The 14,959-nt window shown below is 39.6% G+C and overlaps 1 protein-coding gene across 3 annotated transcripts in view; it reads left to right on the top strand.

Moving 5' to 3' along the window:
* Window positions 1–14,959, top strand: part of ARHGAP26 (Rho GTPase activating protein 26) — a 474,900-nt gene that overhangs the window by 371,176 nt on the left and 88,765 nt on the right. The window lies entirely within an intron of this gene.

The following is a 14,959-nucleotide window of genomic DNA, read 5'->3' on the forward strand; positions in this document are numbered from 1 at the left end:
AGAGTAGAAGGACATGCTCTCACTCCCTCTTGCGAGAACACCAGAGTCACAACTAACTGCTGAACAATCACCGACAGGAAGACACTGGAACTCACCAGAAAAGAAACCCCACATCCAAAGACAAAGGAGAAGCCACAAAGAGACAGTAGGAGGGGCGCAATCACAATAAAATCAAATCCCATAACTGCTGGGTGGGTGACTCTCAAACTGGAGAACACTTATATCACAGAAGACCACCCACTGGAGTGAAGGTTCTGAGCCCCATGTCAGGCTTCCGAACCTGGGGGTCTGGCAACGGGAGGAGGAACTCCTGGAGAATCAGACTTTGAAGGCTAGCGGGATTTGGTTACAGGACTCTGACAGGACTGGGGGAAACAGAGACTCCATTCCTGGAGGGCACACACAAAGTAGTGTGCACACTGGAACCCAGGGGAAGGAGCAGTGACCCCAGGGGAGACTGAACCAGACCTACATGCTAGTGTTGGAGGGTCTCCCTGCAGAGGCAGTGGGTGGCTGTGGCTCACCGTGAGGACAGGGACACTGACAGCAGAAGTTCTGGGAAGTACTCCTTGGCGTGAGCCCTCCCAGAGTCCGCCATTAGCCCCGCCAAAGAGCCTGCAGGCTCCAGTGTTGGGTCGCCTCAGGCCAAACAACCAACAGGGAGGGAACCCAGCCCCACCCATCAGCAGTCAAGCGGATTAAAGTTTTACTGAGTTCTGCCTACCAGAGCAACAGCCAGCTCTACCCACCACCAGTCCCTCCCATCAGGAAACTTGCACAAGCCTCTTAGATAGCCACATCCACCAGAAGGCAGACAGCAGAAGCAAGAAGAACTACAATCCTGCAGCCTGTGGAACAAAAACCACATTCACAAAAAGGCAGACAAGATGAAAAGGCACAGGGCTATGTACCAGATGAAGGAACAAGATAAAACCCTAGAAAAACAACTAAATGAAGTGGAGATAGGCAACCTTCCAGAAAAAGAATTCAGAATAATGATAGTGAAGATGATCCAGGACCTCAGAAAAAGAATGGAGGCAAAGATCGAGAAGATGCAAGAAATGTTTAACAAAGACCTAGAAGAATTAAAGAACAAACAAACAGAGATGACCAATACAATAACTGAAATGAAAACTACACTAGAAGGAATCAATAGCAGAATAACTGAGGCAGAAGAACGGATAAGTGACCTGGAAGACAGAATAGTGGAATTCACTGCTGCAGAACAGAATAAAGAAAAAAGAATGAAAAGAAATGAAGACGGCCTAAGAGACCTCTGGGACAACATTAAACACAGCCACATTCACATTTTAGGGGTCCCAGAAGGAGAAGAGAGAGAGAAAGGACCAGAGAAAATATTTGAAGAGATTATAGTCAAAAACTTCCCTAACATGGGAAAGGAAATAGCCACCCAAGTCCAGGAAGCGCAGAGAGCCCCATACAGGATAAACCCAAGGAGAAACATGCCAAGACACATAATAATCAAATTGATAAAAATTAAAGACAAAGAAGAATTATTGAAAGCAGCAAGGGAAAAATGACAAATAACATACAAGGGAACTCCCATAAGATTAACAGCTGATTTCTCAGCAGAAACTCTACAAGCCAGAAGGGAGTGGCATGATATACTTAAAGTGATGAAAGGGAAGAACCTACAACCAAGATTACTCTACCCGGCAAGGATCTCATTCAGATTCGATGGAGAAATCAAAAGCTTCACAGACAAGCAAAAGCTAAGAGAATTCAGCACCACCAAACCCGCTCTACAACAAATGCTAAAGGAACTTCTCTAAGTAGGAAACAGAGGAGAAGATAAGGACCTACAAAAACAAACCCAAAACAATTAAGAAAATGGTCATAGGAACATACATATTGATAATTACCTTGAAAGTGAATGGATTAAATGCTCCAACCAAAAGATACAGGCTTGCTAAATGGAGACAAAGACAAGACCCATATATATGCTGTCTACAACAGAACCACTTGAGACCTAGGGACACATACAGACTGAAAGTGAGGGGATGGAAAAAGATATTCCATGCAAGTGGAAATCAAAAGAAAGCTGGAGTAGCGATACTCATATCAGATAAAATAGACTTTAAAAAATGTTACAAGAGACAAGGAAGAATACTACATAATGATCAAGGGATCAATCCAAGAGGAAGATATAACAGTTATAAATATATATGCACCCAACATAGGAGCACCTCAATACATAAGGCAACTGCTAACAGCTATAAAAGAGGAAATCAACAGTAACACAATAATCGTGAGGGACTTTAACATCTCACTTACACCAGTGGACAGATCATCCAAAATGAAAATAAATAAGGAAACAAAAACTTTAAATGATACATTAAACAAGATGGACTTAATTGACATTTATAGGACATTCCATCCAAAAACAACAGAATACACCTTCTTCTCAAGTGCTCATGGAACATTCTCCAGGATAGATCATAGCTTAGGTCACAAATCAAGCCTTAGTAAATATAAGAAAATTGAAATCATATCAAGTATCTTTTCCGACCACAACACTATAAGAGTAGATATCAATTACAGCAAAAAATCTGTAAAAATAGAAACACATGGAGGCTAAACAATACGTTACTAAATAACCAAGAGATCACTGAAGAAATCAAAGAGGAAATCAAAAAATACCTAGAGACAAATGACAATGAAAACACGATGATCCAAAACCTATGGGATGCGGCAAAAGCAGTTCCAAGAGAGAAGTTTGTAGCAATACAAGCCTATCTCAAGAAACAAGAAAAATCTCAAATAAACAATCTAAGCTTACACCTAAAGGAACTAGAGGAAGAAGAATGAACAAAACCCAAAGTTAGCAGAAGGAAAGAAATCATAAAGATCAGAGCAGAAATAAATGAAATAGAAACAAAGAAAACAATAGCAAGGGTCAATAAAACTAAAAGCTTGTTCTTGGAGAAGATAAACAAAATTGATAAACCATTAGCCAGACTCATCAAGAAAAAGAGGGCGGGGACTCAAATCAATAAAATTAGAAATGAAAAAGGAGAAGTTACAACAGACACTGCAGAAATACAAACCATCCTAAGAGACTACTACAAGCAACTCTATTCCAATAAAATGGACAACCTGGAAGAAATGGATAAATTCTTAGACAGGTATAACCTTCCGAGACTGAACCAGGAAGAAATAGAAAATATGAACAGACCAATCACAAGTAATGAAATTGAAACTGTGATTAAAAATCTTCCAACAAACAAAAGTCCAGGACCAGATGGCTTCACAGGTGAATTCTATCAAACATTTAGAGAAGAGCTAACACCCATCCTTCTCAAATTCTTCCAAAATATAGCAGAGGGAGGAACACTCCCAAGCTCATTCTGTGAGGCCACCATCACCCTGATACCAAAACCAGACAAAGATACCACAAAAAAAGAAAATTACAGACCAATATCACTGATGAATATAGATGCAAAAATCCTCAACAAAATACTAGCATACAGAATCCAACAATGCATTAAAAGGATCATACACCATGATCAAGTGGGATTTATCCCAGGGATGCAAGGATTCTTCAATATATGCAAATCAATCAATGTGATACACCATATTAACAAATTGAAGGAGAAAAACCATATGATCATCTCAATCGATGCAGAAAAAGCTTTTGACAAAATTCAACACCCATTTATGATAAAAACTCTCCAGAAAGTGGGCATAGATGGAACCTACCTCAACATAATAAAGGCCATATACGACAAACCCACAGCAAACATCATTCTCAATGTTGAAAAACTGAAAGCATTTCCTGTTCGATGAGGAACAAGACAAGGATGTCCACTCTCACCACTGTTATTCAACATAGTGTTGGAAGTCCTAGCCACAGCAATCAGAGAAGAAAAAGAAATAAAAGGAATACAAATTGGAAAGAAGTAAAACTGTCACTGTTTGCAGATGAGATGGTACTATGCATAGAGAATCCTAAAGATGCCACCAGAAAACTACTAGAGCTAATCGATGAATTTGGTTAAGTTGCAGGATACAAAATAAATGCACAGAAATCTCTTGCATTCCTATATACTAATGATGAAAAATCTGAAAGAGAAATTAAGGAAACACTCCCATTTACCATTGCAACAAAAAGAATAAAATATCTAGGAATAAACCTACCTAGTGAGACAAAAGACCTGTATGCAGAAAACTATGACACAGATGAAAGAAATTAAAGATGATACCAGCAGATGGAGAGACATACCATGTTCTTGGATTGGAAGAATCACTAGTATGAAAATGACTATACTACCCATAGCAATCTACAGATTCAATGCAATCCCTATCAAATTACCAATGGCATCTTTTACAGAACTAGAACAAAAAATCTTAAAATGTGTATGGAGACACAAAAGACCCCGAATAGCCAAAGCAATCTTGAGGGAAAAAAGCGGAGCTGGAGGAATCAGACTCCCTGACTTCAGACTATACTACAAAGCTACAGTAATCAAGACAATATGGTACTGGCACAAAAACAGACATATAGATCAATGGAACAAGATAGAAAGCCCAGAGATAAACCCACGCACCTATGGTCAGCTAATCTATGACAAAGGAGGCAAGGATATACAATGGAGAAAAGAGAGTCTCTTCAGTAAGTGGTGCTGGGAAAACTGGACAGCTGCATGTAAAAGAATGAAATTAGAACACTCCCTAACACCATACACAAAAATAAACTCAAAATGGATTAGAGACCTAAATGTAAGACTAGACACTATAAAACTCTTAGAGGAAAACATAGGAAGAACACTCTTTGACATAAATCACAGCAAGATATTTTTTGATTCACCTTCTAGAGTAATGGAAATAAAAACAAAAATAAACAAAGGGGACCTAATGAATCTTAAAACCTTTTGCAAAGCAAAGGAAACTACAAACAGGATGAAAAGACAACCCTCAGAATGGGAGAAAATATTTGCAAATGAATCAATGGACAAAGGATTAATCTCCAAAATACATACACAGCTCATGCAGCTCAATATTAAAAAAGCAAACAACCCAATCAAAAAATGGGCAGGAGACTTAAATAGACGTTTCTACGAAGAAGACATACAGATGGCCAAGAAGCACATGGAAAGCTGCTCAACATCAGTAATTATTAGAGAAATACAAATCAAAACTACAATGAGGTATCACCTCACACCACTTAGAATGGCCATCATCAGAAAATCTAGAAACAAGAAATGCTGGAGAGGGTGTGGAGAAAAGGGAACCCTCTTGCACTGTTGGTGGGAATATAAATTGATACAGCCACTATGGAGAACAGTATGGAGGTTCCTTGAAAAACTAAAAATGGAATTACCATATGATCCAGCAATCCCACTACTGGGCATATACCCAGAGAAAACCATAATTCAAAAAGACACATGCACCCCAATGTTCATTGCAGTACTATTTACAATAGCCAGGTCATGGAAGCCACCTAAATGCCCACTGACAGATGAATGGATAAAGAAGATGTGGTACATATATACAGTGGAATATTACTCAGCCATAAAAAGGAACGAAATTGGGTCAGTTGTTGATATGTGGATGGATCTAGAAACTGTCATACAGAGTGATGTAAGAAAGAGAAAAACAAATATCGTATATTAACGCATATATGTGGAACCTAGAAAAATGGTACAGCTGCACCAGTTTGCAGGGCAGAAATTGAGACACAGATGTAGAGAACAAACGTATGGACACCAAGGCGGGAAAGCGGCGGGGGGGATGGGGGGGTGGTGTGATGAATTGGGCGATTGGGATTGACATGTATACAGTGATGTGTATAAAATTGATGACTAATGAGAACCTGCTGTATAAGAAAATAAATAAAATAAAATTCAAAAATTCAAAAAAAAAGGAGACAGAAGCTTTGTTTAGAAAAAGAAGAAAAAAGACAGCACCTGTTTGTCTAGAAACATCCCCTGCTGATCATCTCTTGTCACAGAGAACCCACCTGTTTCTCGTTCGTGGGAGCCTTAGTGATGTGTTTCTTAACGACATTCAGTTTGGTCAAATGAAATACGCTAACCACATACTTACCCTGTTGTGATGCTTCAGAAACTTGGTCCTTCACCTCCTGCACAGCCTTGGGGAGGGGAGCAATGTTTGGATCAATTTGTACAAAATATATATCCCAAAGTAAGTGAAGGCAGAGAGGAAAAAGCCAGAAGATATGGATTTGCATGGGGGCTCCTGATAATTGTTCTTTTTCCATGTTGGTAATACATACTGATTTATTTACTCAGTTGAAGGTAATGGGTCTTTTTAATGTACATAGTCTAGCAGTAATAATAATAATGATAGTAATAGCTAACTTTTACTTACAGCTTATTGTCTGCAAGGCATTGTGCTAAGCAGCCTTATATTCATCATTTCATTTATTTTTCACAGCAACACTATAAGGTCAGTATTTTTAGCTCTATTTTACAAATTTTGAACCTAGAGTCCAGAGAGTTGAAAAAACAGCTTGTTAGGAGAGGAACTAGGGTTGAACTTAGGACTCCTTTCATAACCCAAGCTATTAAATCTATTCTTGTTAATCTCTAGTGACTGCATTTATTGAGCACCTACTCTTGACCTAAGATAAATGAGACAGGACCTTTTTTTCCAAGGCCCTCCTGTTTTCTCAGGATATAACTAACCATAATATAGTGTGCTAAGTGACATCCAGTAAGATGAATGAAGTATGTGGTACCACTGAGGAGAAGTAATTTAATTCTGCTTGTACCTGGCTCTGACAGATAAATAGGCAATTTCTAGGCAGAGCAAGAGTGGAGATGGGGGGACAGCCTTCCAGAGGAACATTAATCAGTTAATCAACATCAATCAACTCGTGTGTATTAAAACGAAATGGTTGTGAAAGAACTTTGGGTTATGTTAGCAAGTGGTCAGAGATGATGCCAAAGATTGGATTGAGCCTATTTTTCAAGGGTCTTGAAAGCTATGGGAAAAGGTTGGCATTTACTTCTGAAAAATGGGAGCTCTCAGGGGATTCCAAGTAGAGAGGTAAAATGATTGTATCAGCACTTGAGAAAGACATCCCTGGAAGGTGAACCAGATTGTACTCTGGTTGCTGATATCAGAATCACTCATTAAATAAAAACAAAACCATAGAGTTTACCACACTGTAGTAAACTTGTGGCTATATATTTTAAAAGTCTTGCTTAGAGACTGTAACCTTTGACCTACAGCCTTTACTTATTATAGGGTAGAGTAGGATCCTAACGGCTTTTATTTGGGTCTCTTTGCCAGACTTCCTAAAGGGAAATAGTAGCTCATGGCATCATTTCCCATCAACAGCTCCATACCCTGGACTCGACTTGGATTATCTGAAAGCTAAAGAACAGACTTGAGAGTGGCTCTTTTTATCTGTAGTCAGATTTCAGAGTTAAAAGTTCAGAGGGCAAAGACTTTGGCTCTTTCTCTGTTTGTTTTAAGGTGATAATTATTTTAAGTTACCATTTCTATATGCACAGAATCTTTACCCAGCTCACACCTTGTCACCCTGAGCCTTAAAACATCAATAAGCCCAATACTTGGGGTTATAGTGGAAGTTATCAATATTTATATGCATCTAGTTAAGATTTCAAAATACTGAACGCTGTCATTGTTCAAGATACTGAAAAGCCCAGAAATTCTGCAATTTCTTACAAGGTTTTCCTTTTATTTCTCTTTTTAAAGGTTAGCTTGCCAATGACTTTGAAAAATTTAAATGTCTAGGAAAAACAATCCTGTCAAGAATCAAACTGCCACCTTTTCATAGATTTGGTTAAACATGAAGTCTCAGATTATGTGTATGTCTTAACATCTTCCTGTTAAGTTCCAACATGTAATAGTAGGATTGTTTTGAACAGTCCACGATGTTTCTTTTGACTGTGGCATTCAAAAGGGTTTCTGCACATGAAGCAGGACATGGGTGTGTACATGTGCCCATGCACCATGTGCTTTTATCAGTATTGTTCCTTTTAATGGCTATTGATGTTTTACAAAATAAGTTATCATGATTCTTTTTCCAGTCTATCAGTAGGCTTTGGAAGAGGTAAGAGTGGTGATCTTTGAGTTGTTAATTCTTAGAAACGCCCAAAGATCAGTGCCCCTTTTTAATACATGTTAATTTTTAATCTTATATGTCAAGGAGAAGAGCGAGCAACCATGGATGTCCTTGCTTAACAGCTAATGTAAGCAGCAAGTCCTAAGCAAACTTGCGTTCCTGTTAAAATGGTAGTGTCTTTCAAGGTTGTCTTGATTTGAGTTGATTTGGGCCCACCAAACTGCCTTGATCTGCTTTTACCAAGATGTTGGTGGCTTTGGAATCCATTGTATCAGTGTTGGGGTTTGTACACAAAATGTGCATCAATTAATAGAATGCAATTGATTTGAACAGTTTCTGGCAACTGACAAGTGTTGGGCAGTTGTATTTCATTTCCTTGTTATTTCAAGCGGCTGTTGATATGCAAAATTGATGATGATGGTGATGGTGATGATGATGATGATGATGAAGAAGAAGAAGAAGAAGAAGAAGAATGCCTGCACACTTTACTCCTGTTACTGTGGCCTGCTTGGGAAGCTAATCTTGTGCCCCATGACCATGGCTTTTTTCATTTGTTCGTTGATTTATTGTTGTTGTTGTTACCTTTCCTTACATTGGTTTCTGAGTATATTCTTTTTGGTCCTGTCCATGTTAGGTTTAGAAATAAGCTAGATTTACTTATATGCTCAGCTGGAATGCTTCTGTCACAGGCTTTTCTTCTATTTGCAGTGTCAAGTGCCGTGCAAACAGTTCTTCATTAGTGTCCAAGGTTGTGGATCTGAACATCTATATTCTGCAGTCCCCAGCCAATAAAGCCCCAGATAAACCAATCATTGTTGAGCTCCTTTAATGGTTCTCAAATAAGGGTGGGGTTTTGTTATGTTTTAATCTATTCCTCTCTGTCAGCAAAGATAACAGGAAATAGAATCTTTCTGGAGATTAGGAAAATCACAGCATCCCATGGATTACCCAGGTTGACTATATATACTGCCAGTTACTAAATGGAATTGTTTCCTTTTGAGGGACTTTTAATAAAACTACTCAAACCGCTTTCTAAATTGTTGTTCCCTGGGCCAAAATGCTGATATCAACAAGACATCGGACTTCCAACTCTCCTTAAAAAAAAACCTCTTTGTGGCTGTAGCCTCTGAATTTGGCTTCTTAACTGGTATATTAAATTAGCCCTGCTAAGACTTGCCTGGCTTTCCAGCAGAAAGGTGCTGGGTTTATGGCTTCTCGTGCCCTGAGCAGTCCTGTTCTACAGCCTGTGGATAGAAAGAGTGGGCAGTGTGTGAGCCATGCTCCATAGGCTTAGTCCTCCACCTCCAAAGCAGATACTCCTCAGATTAACCAAGCCCATAACTTGTTATTATTTTCTGTTACTTGAAACCCTGATACATTTATGTTTTAGGAAAATGCTTAGTCTCTTCTCTTATAGAAGCCTTTCTCTTTTGCCTTGTAATCCCAGGCCTCTGTCATTGATTTATTATCTCAGAGCTACTTTGCAGTTACAGACCAGGAACTCTTCATCATGACCTAATTTTCCTCCCATAAAAATCACAGCACGTAATAAAGAGTACACCACACACGTTACGGGAAGGCTTCTAATCCTTGTAAATTGCAGGAGCATGTTACAGATGGGATTGGGAAAGGTATAAAAATGTGTATGTGACATGGCTAAGAATAAATTCCACAAGTGTCAATGGTCTCCAATGTCAAGATGGGCCCAAGGGGGGCCAGTGAAATTTGTATTTTGTAGACAATGCAAGGGGAAAAGAACAGCAAATTCTAACGTTGTAAGCAGTTGAGATCGATGTTATACAAAGAGCAGTAATTAAATTTGCACTTATAAATTAAATCCTCATGTCCTGACTGCAGATAATTCATTGTTGAGTCTCCAGTTATTTCCCTTCTTATACTTTTTTGTTGAATGCAATCATGTCTTTTGAACACTGAGTGTCAAACAGTGTTAGGTGCTTCCGTCCTCGCCTCAGTCCCAGGAGTTTTTACAGATGTGACAGCTAAAGGTCAGAGTTATATAACTTGTTCAAAGTCACAGAGCTAGTGAGTGACTAAAATCAGATCCATCAGACTCCAGAACTTATGATCTTTGCATTTTGTCCTCTGTCTCTCAAATTACTAACACGTATAAAGGCCACAGGTGGTTAAGACCCAGACAGTCCAGCTAAGCTGTCTTAAGTCCCAGTCCAGCTGTACTCATTTATGTGACCTTGAACAAATCAGTTAGTCTCAGTGAGTCTCAGTTTCCTCACCTACAAGATGACAAGAATAATATAGTAGAGTAAAATCCTGAGATAATCCATGTAAATAACAGCATGATAAACACTCAATAAACTTTGGATATTTTTATTGTCACTTATACCACCACTACCTCCTGCCCACTCTGTCAGGTTCTGTGCTCAGCATTTAATACGCATTAGCTTTTCAGTATCCCTGCAAGACAGGTGTTAGATCCCCATTTACACAGGGAAACAGTCTCAGAGGGGTTAAGGCTCTTACCCAAGTTGAACCCAAGTCTGTATAGCTCCAACACCTATTTGCTTTCTACCCATATAATGACTGTAAATTCCTTTCCTATATATATATATATATATTTTTGGATGGTGTTTAGGTTTATTTTTTAATTAATTTTTATTGGAGTATAGTTGATTTACAATGTTGTGCTAGTTTCTGCTGTACAGCAAAGTGAATCAGTTATACATATATTAGATTCTCTTCCCATATAGGTCATTACAGAGTATTGAGCAGAGTTCCCTGTGCTATAAGGTAGGTTCTTATTAGTTATCTATTTTATATATAGTAGTGCATCTATGTCAATCCCAATCTCCCAATTTATCCCTCCCTCCCTTTCCCCCTTGGTAACCATAGGCTTGTTTTCTACATCTGTGACTCTATTTCTGTTTTGTAAATAAGTTCATTTGTACCTTTTTTTTAGAGTCCACATATAGGTGACATCCATGACACGGCAACGATGCCAGTGTCTCTGACGGTGAAGTCAGTGTAGCTGTAGGTCCTGCCCCATGAGCAGTTGGATCAGGCCTCAGCCCAGTTCTGTGTGACGGCAGAGGCCAAGCCACCCCTGACCACTCTGCCACACAGCTTAAGGAGAAACTGCAGCTTGGTATTTACAGGTCTGCTAATTCCACTTATAGGAAGCTTGACACTGGGGATACTTGGGAGCGTTATCCAGAATCATATTTTTATTTTACAATCTTACTCCTCGGTAGCTTCCAGAAGGCTTACAGCCTTCCTTGTAACTTTTATTTCTAAGGCATTCCTGACTAAGTCAGAATTCATTTGTAAGTTTGAACAGAATTAATGGGGCACTTGGGGCACAGAATAAATCCCCCCGTTTTGTGTTAAGTTGGAAAGTCTCTGTGAAATGAGTAGATTATTCCAGCCACATGGTAGAGCTCCATAAATCCATTGCTCAGAGATTACATGAGCTCATGCTTCCGTCGTTCAGCAGAGACATTTGTACAGTGATTCTTCTCAACAGAATGAAGGGAACTTCATGGGATTCTCTTGAAGTCATCCCTTCCAAACAAAACAGGATTGGAACAACCAGCAAAACTGTGAATCATTCGGATTCTCATCAGAATTCAACTCAAGCTTTTTTCACAGAGGCATCTTTTGGCCTGGCTGAGAAGGTGGCCGGACAGTGAGCAGCCTTTTAACAACTTGCATGTATTCAAGTTTCAGAGTTAAAGGAACAAAAGTAATTTGGGGAATGATTGCCCAGACTCCTTAGTGAAAGTCTGTGTCTTCTGCTCTGACTTGGTCTGATTTGCAGAGGTGCCCTTGTGCCTGGGAAAACCATGTGTAATAATACTGGTGATAGTCCCGTGTCTGGCACTCCACATTTCGTAGCAGGCCCCACTTGCACATTAGTGCATTTGATCTCAAGAAGAGCCCTGTCGGAGTTCTTCAGAAGCCGGGGCCTGGCTCACACTGAGACCCAGAGAGCTGGCCTTCAGGATTGTAGCTCTGGCCCATGGTGAAAATCTCCATCTCCTAGAACTGATTCTAGTATGCTCCAGTAGCTTTCCTTTTAGAGAAAACAGCCAATGAGCAGAATGTAATTCTCATGTGTTCCCGTGTCTCCTCCCGTTTGCCTGTGTATAAACACTGTTTTGGAAGCAATTTTCCACGCATCTGTCTAAATCCATGGTCCTGCCTCACGACTCACTCTTCTTTGTTTCTCCAGCATCTACGACAGTTTTTAGGAAAGAAGAAATGCTCACATTTCTGGTGACAGTTGAAATGAAAATGCATATGCATTATCTTTGTTCACATTGCAGTTGAGTGAGGATCTCATTCTCAGTAGCTCTTTAGGAAAAGAGACAACCTAACACAACATTGTAAAGAAACTATACTCCAATAAAAAGTAATAAAAAAATAAGAGAAAAGAAATGAAAAAGAAAAAAAAAAGGAAAAGAGAGACAAAATTTGGAGCCCAGACATAAAGAGGTGGGGGCCTATCAGTGTGTCTGAATTCATTTTCAGATGTTTTTTAGCTCAGATTGCCAAAAATGTTGTATTTAAGGCCAGAGGCAGAAGGGTGCTAAAGGATATCATTATTTGTTGAAATCTGTACTTGTGGGTTTGGGCACCGGCTTCTGTAGTGTAGATTAGCTGGAGAAGATGAGCTGAATGCTGAGGACTGCTGCAGAGGTGGGGAGTGGAGATGTTAGAAACTGCAACCCTAGGGTCCCATCCCATCCCCTCTCCTGCTAAGCCATGTGGCATTAGGAAATCTCTCCTTGTGGAATGGTCATCCTGCTTAGTACCTTTGACTTAGAGATAAGTCATGTAAAGTACCTTGCACAGTGGCTGGCAGGGGCAAACACTCCTGTATAAGAGCAAGTGCCAGTGGTAATGGTGCACGGGGTGTCACTTAGGAGCAGCCCTGGCTCAGCGTTGTTGGAGGACAGAACAAAGGGGGAGGGAGCTTCTGAGAAGCTTAGTGGTCCTTGAGCTCAACAACAACCATAATTTCTCTTTTCTTCCCTTGAAGATGCTCAGAAGGAGCCTGGTGACATGTGTAACACTGGTACTTATTTTTAGGGGTTCCAACTCCTCTGGAAGCCAGGAGGTTTTTGTTGTTTTTGTTTTAGGCCCCCTTCTCTCCTTACCTCCTCGCCCCAATTGAACTCAGCTATGTAGTGATTCAATTTATTTTGTTGAAAATTCAGTCCCCTAGGGAAAATATGATAATGCTGTTTTCAGACAGCTGTGTTTGGTTGCAAGACTGACTGAACCAGCTGGCTGGCATCATTGGAGCCCAAGGACCTGCCAACTCATAGAGAGCAGCTGTTTTGGCTGAAATTCTTATCATTCTTATGACTTTGCTTCCTATATCTCAGCTTCTGAGTTCTGCTTTCAAATGCACGCACAAAGGAGAGAAAGCCATGAGAAAGACTCTGATGTGTCTAGGGCCACCCATAGGTGAGGGGAGTGGAGGTGCCACCACTGTGCTCTCATTACTCGTGATTGTTGGGAAAGAGAAAATCCAGAAGGAGACCAGCTCCAGAGAGTAAGAGATGATAATAAGTGGATCAATAAATATTGATATCTTAATACAGTGGGTGTGTTACGCAACCAGGAAGAATCAGGTGTGAAGATTTTCTTCATGAAGGGGGAAATGTTACAATATAATGTTAGAGAAAGCGTATAGGATACAAAACTGTATAAAGAATAGAATTCCAATTATGGAGAAGTGTGTTTTAACATTAAATGAGATAACTCATACAAAGCACTTGACGTGGTAGATACTCAGTAAATCATAGCTACTAGATGCAAATTCTCTAACCACGGGAGACATGTTGGCCTCAAGCACTGTTGTACCCAGAGTGCCTGGTATAAAGGAGATGCTGAAAAGATCTTTCTAGGTTGAATGAATTAGTGTTGTTGTTATTATATGCATTTTAAAAGGAATTGAGAAAATCTAGGGACATATGTTTCTATGTTATCATCTGTAAGTGTATCTATAATTGTGGCAGCTTAACCTCTCTGCCTCAGTCCTTCATTATAAATGGTGAGGACAGTACTTGAAGCTCAAGGTCACTCAGAACTGAGTGAGCTACATGGAAAATACACGCAGTGACTGGTCCCTAGGGAGCCGACCTTGCATGGCAGTGACTGTAATCATGGTAAGCACCATGTAAGTGGTAGCTATTATAATAATTCTGTCGTACTTGGATCTGTAGGAAAAAAGACGAGCATTGTCATGATTTTTATCTATTATTTTCTTCTCAAGTTTTACCGTGGACTTTTTTTTTTTTTTTTTTTTTTTGCAATGAAAGCTTAAAAGAAAAAACCTCATATGAAAATAAAACTCAAATGCTAACAGTGGTTACCTCTAAATAGTGGAATTGGGAGAATTTTTCTATTTTCTTCTTGATGCTTTTCTACATTTTCCAAACTGTTTGTAGTATGTATGTTACTTCTGTCATCAAGATTTGGGGGAAACAACATTTTTTCCCTTTTTTAAATAAGAAAAAGAATGCTCAGCATCAAAGATAACACAAAGCTGCTGAGCTAGACGCTCCATCTGGGGATGATTGAAGACTAGAAGATGCTGCCCTGTTCTGGGCTTCTTTTGGGGGCTGTTATTTAAACACATGTTTCACAGCCTCAGAAAGTTGTGAAGCAGTTGTTAAGAACTGGGAAACAGAACCAATGAGGAAAAGTAAAGTAGTTTTAGTTCATCCGTTCTGGACAAAGGTGGTCAAAAAACTTTAAGCCCTCTTCGCAGACAATGGCTTATATTTAGCACAGAAGCTTTCCATTGGCTCCGGAGAGAACAACAAAAAGCAGATCTCTGGAAATGCTAGCAGAAGGGGTGAGAAGTGGAAGTGAATGGTTCCCGAACCTTGGGAC

Source organism: Eschrichtius robustus, chromosome 2, assembly GCF_028021215.1.
Source record: "Eschrichtius robustus isolate mEscRob2 chromosome 2, mEscRob2.pri, whole genome shotgun sequence".
Taxonomy (NCBI): Eukaryota; Metazoa; Chordata; class Mammalia; order Artiodactyla; family Eschrichtiidae; genus Eschrichtius; species Eschrichtius robustus.